We start from the raw sequence: 8,357 nt of genomic DNA, 5'->3' as shown, positions 1-8,357 counted from the left end.
TTTCCCGTCAGAAAAACTGACGGAATCCCATCGGGAAAATAGAGAACCTGCTCTCTTTTTTCTCGCCGGGATTCCCGGCGGTTTTAAGCCCGGCAGTTTTATTAGGGGTAAACACTGCGAGGCAGAATACACACGGCAGGGATTCCCGGCCAGAGCTCTCCCCGACGGGAAAACCTCTCGTGTGTACACAGGGAAAGTTACCGAGCAGGTTCTCGGTTTTCCCGTTGGGATTCCCGACGGACTTTATACCGTGTGTCGTGTGTACAGGGCTTAACTTGATTTATCACGTCAGCTAAATTCTTTTGTTTTAGTTTTGGATAAAATGGGGAAAGATAAGTATTTCAGTCAGATTTTACCTGTCATTGATCCTATTGGGGAAATGACCCCTTAAAGTGGTTGTAAAGGCTGAAGGTTTCTAACCTTAATGCATTCTCTGAATTAGGCCGGGTTCACACTATTGCGAATTGAATGGGGTTTTCCCCCATCCAATTCGCATGACAGGAGAGTTTGAGTTTGAGAGTTCACACATTCCAGAGCAACCGCGGAGCGCACTGCAGAAGAGTCCTGTGCGTCTTTGACTCAGTGTCAGGTTCAAATTCAGACAAAAAGTCAGACCTAATTCTGACCTGAAATGGTGAATGGGAACACACTGGACCCCCTGCTGCCGCACACAGTGTGAACCCAGCCTTAATGTAAAAAACCTTACTTGAGCCCGATTTGACTCCAGCGATGTGCACAAGAGCAGTGGCTCTCTCTTCTACCTCCCTTCTCATAGACTCAATTAACCACGGCCAGTGATGAGGATGCAGGAGATGGGGTCAGGCCATGTCCCTATAGCGAGTGGCTTGCTATGGTGGGCACTCAGCAAGGAGGAAAAGCCATGAGCGCCAGTTGGGGACCTGAGAAGAGGAGGATCAGGGTTGTTCTGTGCAAAACCAGTGCACAGAGTAGGCAAGTATAGCATGTTTGTTTTTAAATCACTTTAACCACTTCCCATCCGGCCATCGTCTATTTACGGCCACAAGGTGGCTCTACAATGCCAGGAGGCCGTCAATATACGGCCTCTGGCCTCCCGCCGATGGGGAGCGTGCCTGCGTGCCCGCCTGCCGCGTCACTCAGGTGCAAACACAGAGATCCACGTCCTGTCAGGTAGCGGAGACCGATGGTGTGTCCCTTGTACATAGGGAAAACCATGGGTCACCTCCCCCAGTCAGTGCCCTCCCCCCCACAGTAAGAATCACCTAGCAGGGAAAAATATTTAACCCCTTGATCGCCCCCTAGTGTTAACCCCTTTCCTGCCAGTCACATTTATACAGTAATCAGTGCATATTTATAGCACTGTTCGCAGTATAAATGTGAATGGTCCCAAAAATGTGTCAAAAGTGTCCGATGTGTCCGCCGTAATATCGCAGTCCTAACAAAAATCGCAGATCGCCGCCATTACTAGTAAAAAAAAATAATAAAAAAAATATCATAATTCTATCAACTATTTTGTAGGCGCTATAACGTTTGCGCAAACCACTCACTAAAAGCTTATTGCGATTTGTTTTACCAAAAGTATGTAGAAGAATACATATCGGCCTAAACTGAGAATTTTTTTTTTTTTTTAATGGGATATTTATTATAGCAAAAAGTAAAGAATATTGTTGGTTTTTTTTTTTTCAAAATTGGTGGTCTTTTTTTGTTTATAGTGCAAAAAATTGAGATGATCAAATGCCACCAAAAGAAAGCTATATTTGTGGGGAAAAAAGGACGTCAATTTTGTTTGGAAGTCACTTTGCACGACCGCGCAATTGTCATTCAAAGCGTGACAATGCTGAAAGCTGAAATTTCGCCTGGGCAGGAAGGGGGTATATGTGCCCAGTAAGCAAGTGATTAAACTACACTCATTAAAACTAATTTTCACCAGGGCAAATTCTTCAGGTCCCAGGTACCACCATCTTGCCTGTAGGAGCCAGCTGTCACTTCTTGCTGTTTCACAGCCATCTCCCCATTGCACATGCATGAAATTAGGTTGTGCCTTTAGACTGGTTGTGATGTGTCCCAGGAGATTCTGGACGAGAAGCTGGTGGCCCGAACTTCCATAATTCTCGCCTAGGTAAGAAATGTGAATGTGGGAGCGGGCACCTGTCAGATAAAGGTGCCCCTCCAAAAAAAAAACAATAATGGTACAGTGGGGGGGATTGGGGAGGAAGATGCATGGAACTTTCCATTTTAAGCAAAGTTCCAGTTTAAGTTTTTTGTGATCACCAATTCAGAAACTGAGATTAAATCTTTCTAACTGTAACAAGGACAGCAATAAAACATTTTTTTTTTTTAGCAGTGGGGAAGAGTTAGCACGTTTTCCAGGTTTTTAGTGCTGTATAGGTGCCTTTGAGGAGCATTCTTTTTGCTACTGGGACAGGGAGTGATTAGAAACCTCAAAAACAGAAACAGTACTGGAAGCATGAAAACTTGAAGCATGAGAATGTAGGTTCAGTAGTAGTTATTCGCACCAGATGAGCTTTCAAAGTTGTAGTTTACACAGGGTTATGACTCCCTGTGTGACTGCTCTGCGTGGCCCAGCACTTTAAAATAGTCGTATGCTCCTCCATACCCAGAAGCACTAAATATTTCCTTTAGTGGAAAGCAAATGGAAGGGAACTGTAGGCTTCTGGGGTTGGGGGGATTAAGGCCATTCCATCACTTTTCCCTAAATGGTTTGCTTTAAGGATTATGTGTGAGGTAGGTAGATCAAATGTTAAGGGCTCAAGTTAGGGAAAAAAGTTATGGGTTAAATGTTAGAGACACTTAGGTTAACTGCAAGACTTACATGTTGGCCAGTTATAGGTGGGGGGGCAGTGGCCAGTTGTTTGCTACTTATGTAATATTGGTGAGGAGACTCATTGGACACCTTTACTGTCATGGTGCTAAGTGCTGGGTGTCCAGTGCGCCCCTGTGCCTTTAAGGAGGGGTGGGCTCCCTCCAGGCTCACCTGCCCTCTCTCTATTCATTAGAATGCATGTGCTTCTACTATGGAGGCTCTCATAAATTTATGTAGCCCACTCTAGTGTGCTAGAGGTGTAGTGGTTAGCTTTTTGTTAGAATAGGTACATTTCCAGGCTTGACTGAAGCCTGGGTGTGTGTTTTGATATGAGTTGGGAGTGACCCAAGGCAGAGCTGGGTGACTCACAGGCAGCATCACCAACACCTCCCACTACTTTCCAGAATGTTCTGGTGTCTTCTGGAAAGAATAGAGGAGAATAAAGGTGGAGCTACCTGGGGTATTCTGAGGAACCCTGACCAATACCAACTTGGATTGGCAAGGGGAAGGCCTCCTTAAATACCCAAGGTCAGCCTAGCTGGGGAGGAGTTGTTTTGGAGATAGAGTGCTAGGCTGTTGTGGCCATTGAGGGAGCTCCCCGGTTTGGGGGGTGAGCTTGGGCCTGGGCTCGGGTGCAGAAGGGACCCTCTGACAACCCACAGAGGTGTCCTGGACAGGAGGCACGGGAGGAGCAAGAGAGGACAGCGGGAGAGAGCACTGCCGGGCAAGTCTCTAGGAGGGAACAACAAGTTGCAGCCAAGAGGGCTGGTGAGTGACACACAGTCAGCAGAGGATTGGGGAGGCACACCTGAGAGGACTGGGAGATTGCAGTCTGGGATGGGTGTAGAGCGAGGAGAGTAGACTGTGGTGGCACGGGCAGTGGAGAGGGGCAGCTGCAGCCAGGAGGGCTGGTAGTGCCAGAAGAGGTGGTACAGGGAGCAGTAGCCACGTGGTCAGCTAGCACCAAGAACTACCATATCTTTGCTACACCATAGGGGCCTGCGGTCCCTGCCTCCAAAGGGCATTTGCTAAGGCCTGGCTGAGCCAGTGTCATGTCTAAATCTCAGTGCTAGATGGTTCTGAGAAGTGCAAGTAAGTGATGTACTGGAGGTGTTGAGGAGAGATATAGCTGGATTCAGTAAGAGTTAGGCCGGCGTATCAGTAGATACGCCGACCTAACTCGGAATTTGCGCTGTCCTAAGTTTAAGTGTATTCTCAAACAGAGATACACTTAAACCTATCTAAGATACGACGGCTTGCGCCGTCCTATCTTAGGGTGCAATATTTAGGCTGGCCGCTAGGTGGTGCTCCCATTGCGTTCGGCGTAGAATATGTAAATCACTAGATACGCCTATTCACGAACGTACGTCTGCCCGTCACAGTAAAGTTATGCCATTTCCGTAAGAGATAGGCCGCCTAAACATAAACATGCCCCCTAGGTGGCGTAGCCAATGTTAAGTATGGCCGTCGTTCCCGCGTCGAAATTTTAAAATTTTACGTTGTTTGCGTAAGTCGTCCGTGAATAGGGCTGGACGTAATTTACGTCCACGTCAAAACCAATAGGTCCGTGCGGCGTACTTAGCCGCAATGCACACTGGGATATGTACACGGACGGCGCATGCGCCGTTCTTAAAAAAACGTCAATCACGTCAGGTCACACTTCATATACATAAAACACGCCCCCCACATCCTCATTTGAATTAGGCGCGCTTACGCCGGCCCCATTTACACTACGCCATCGTAACTTTGCAGGCAAGTACTTTGTGAATACAGTACTTGCCTTGCAAACTTACGGCGGCGTAGTGTAAATGCCATACGCTACGCTGCCGCAACTATGCGCCCGCCATCCTAAATGCTAATAGTCTGCAAGCGATATGCTGGAGAGAAGCTAGGAGGTGTATATAGTCTCAAGTCCCTGAACTGTCTAATAATCAACTGGGCATCTCATAATTTCCCTATCCCCATCCGTGTTTATTCCCCGCAATAAAACAAAAAAAACAAATGCAAGGACTGTTTCATGCCTTTGGATGCTTGAAAAGTGTGTACCTGGCCGCGCAGGGTGATGGATGGACCGCAACACTCAGCAGCGCTTATGAGGGTACCGCTACATTTACAAGAGTTAGGCCTGCAGATAATAATGGGGTGCCTTGGAGCGGCTCTGCAGCTTACGCATTTATTTGCAAATGTGTGTTAACTAGGGTTGAGCGAACCCGAACTGTAAAGTTCGGGTTCGGTACGGACTTTGGGTTTTTCCCGAACCCGAATAGTTGGAAAAAGTCCGGGTTCGGGTTCGAAATTCGGGTATGTTTTGGCGCGCTGCACGGCAGCCAATCGCCATTCGTGTTACTACTGTGACTGGGAACTGATCACAGCCATGCCTACTTATGGCATGGCTGTGATTGGCCAGTGCAGCATGTGACCCATCATGTGACGTGCCTCTATATTAGATAGAGGCACACAGCACAGATCGTCACTCTGCTTCACTCTAGATAGGGAAAGGCTGGTGGAATCTGCTGCATAGGGAAAGTGTTAGGTGTATCTGGCTCGATTTCACTTATGTGAGGGAAAAGGTTTCTGTTTCTGCTGAGGGAAAGTGTTAGGTCTATGCTGTTATACTGCTCCAGAAATATCAAGAGGCACACTTTATTCCTTAGATATCTGCATCATCTTATGGCATCTGGCTCGTTGTCACTGCTTCACTTATGTGAGGGGAAGGTTCCTGATTCTGCTGAGGGAAAGTGTTAGGTCTATGTTGCTCCAAAAATATCAACAAGCACTCTATTCCTGTGACATCTGCTGTGCTTCATATAGTTTAGGAATTTTGTTCAACTATAGTGGCTGTTTGCAATCTATAGGTGACTCTGCTCTTCCCGACATTTTGCTGCCATTTGCAGCCCTCCAGCCCTTTCCCTTAGTTTTTTAGAGACATTTTTGTAGTCAAAAGTCCAGGTCCCCATTGACTTCAATGGGGTTCGGGTTCGGGTCAAAGTCCGGGTTCGGGTTCGGTCCCGAACCCAAACTTTTTTTTCAAAGTTTGGGTTCGGGTCCGAACCCGAACATCCAGGTGTCCGCTCAACTCTAGTGTTAACTAAACCCCTGTTTTTAACACAAACTGTTAAACAGGTCCTGCTAAACTTTTTTTGCACTGTATCATTTTTTTACTGGGGCTCTCTTTCTTTTAGAGCCTGCCAAAAGGTCTAAGCAGTAGAAAGTACAAAGGTCAGTCTTATTGCTGTAATTCTTTTACTCAATGGCCACAAATGGCTACACCTGTCTGACATATGTTTTGAAAACACCTTCATCGGGGATATGGACGAATAAGCAGGTTAATGACTGTGGCATTCTTGAATGCTTACATTCACTTGCTATGGCATCCTTGTTTTCTATTGTGACCTTTCCATTTTTTTTTTTATGTTTGTTTTGAGCATTTTAGTTGCTACTGCTTTACTGTTTCACTCAAGCTTGCAATATACTTGAGTCAACAATCTATGCATGTCTGGTGTGTAGCTCTGCCCAAACTTTTGTTTTCTAATGTGTTTATAAGTAAGGCTACACTTTAATATAAAATATTTATATATTGTAAATATAATAGGGGAAAAACAAGTTTTGAACATGTCACCATTTTTCTAGGTAAATATATTACTAAAGGTGACATGAAATTTTCACCATGCGTCGGTTACAACCCATACAATCCATACATACAAAGAGACCAAAACAAATAAGTTCAGAATTAAGTTGTGTGTAATAAAATGGAATGACACAGGGAAAAAGTATTGAACACATGAAGAAAGCAAGGTACAAAAAGGCATAGAAAGCCAAGACACCAGCTGAAATCTATCAGTAATTAGAAAGCAATCCTGCACCTTAGTGTAAATTAATATCAGCTGGTTCAGTCTCAACTGATGGTCTATAAAAAGGTGTCTCATTGCTGAGGTGTCACACAAGAAACATCTCATGATGGGAAAAAGCAAAGAGCTCTCTCAAGACCTTCACAACCTTATTGCAAAACATACTGATGGCATTGGTTACAGAAGGATTTCTAAACTTCTGAATGTTCCAGTGAGCACTATTGGGGCCATAATCCAGAAATGGAAAGAGCAATATTTCATCATAAATCGGACAAGACGCAAGATTTCTGACAGAGGAGTGAAAAGAATTTTCAGAAGAGTTGTCCAAGAGCTAAGGACCACTTGTGAAGAGCTTTAGAAAGACCTGGAATTAGCAGGTACGAATGTTTCAAAGAAAACAATATGTATTGCACTCAACTGCCATGGCCTGTATGCACACTCACCAGGTAAGACTTTATTGCTAAAGAAAAATCACTTTGAAGCTCATTTAACTACTTGCCTACAGGGCACTTTGACCCCCTTCCTGCTATTTTTCAGCCTTCAACGCTGTCACACTTTGAATGACAATTGCACGGTCATACAATGCTGTACCCAAATGAGATTTTGAAAATTATGAAAGTGAAAACCATACATTTTAAAGCACATTTAATGAGTGTATTATATATAGAGAAGACAGATATAAAAACACATAGGGCTTTATATTTATAAAAGCAAATTTCAGTTAAAAGTGGTAAAAGTGGTCAATCATCAAGGGGGACCCCAGGAACTCAGAACGTGGGGGGGACCATCTTCCGCAGAAAAAATACACTAAGGTAAGGGGGGTGGGTTACTTATATAAGGGGGAAACCTTTATATCAGTGCCCCCTTACATTATTGTATTTACTTCCCCCTTACATCAGTGACCCTCCCACTCAGACTGGCCTAGCGGTGCTGTCACTCACCTCCTCTCAGGTGCACCGTGCAGGGGCTCCAGCTCGTTGGCTCTAGTTTTATCCTATATATATATATATTTAAAATGCATTGTTTACTGTGAAAATGACAGTTGCAGTTTGGGAGTTAACCACACGGGGGCGCTGAAGGGGTTATGTGTGACCTCATGTGTGTTTACAACTGTAGGGGGTGTGGCTGTAGGTGTGACATCATCGATTGTGAATCCCTATAAAAGGGATCACACGATCGATGCCGCCGCCACAGTGAAGAACGGGGAAGCTGTGTTTACATACAGCTCTCCCCGTTCTTCAGCTCCGGGGACCGATCGCGGGACTCCAGTGGCGATCGGGTTTGCGGGTCCCACAGTCCCGGAGCTTCGGACCGAGTCGCGGGTGCGCGCTAGTGACCCACGGCTGGACAATAGCACAGCCCAGCCGTGCCATTCTGCCGACGTATATGTGCAGGAGGCGGTCCTTAAGTGGTAATGTGATGGCTGTATGTTTGGGGTCCTTGTCCTGCTGCAGAACAAATTTGGGACCGTATCGCAAAAAATGACCTGGTCATTAGGGGGGCAAATCCTTCTGGGGCTGAAGTGGTTAATACGAATGCTCGCATACCTGGGTTATAGTGCTATGTTTGTAAGTTTTTACAGTAATACCTTGGATTACGAGCATAATTCGTTCCAGAAGAATGCTTGTAATCCAAAGCACTCGTATATCAAAGCGAGTTTCCCCATAGGAAATAATGAAAACTCAGATAATCCTTCCACAGCCACT

This window comes from Rana temporaria, chromosome 1, assembly GCF_905171775.1.
Source record: "Rana temporaria chromosome 1, aRanTem1.1, whole genome shotgun sequence".
Classification (NCBI taxonomy): Eukaryota; Metazoa; Chordata; class Amphibia; order Anura; family Ranidae; genus Rana; species Rana temporaria.
Note: the sequence above shows the minus strand (reverse complement) of the source record.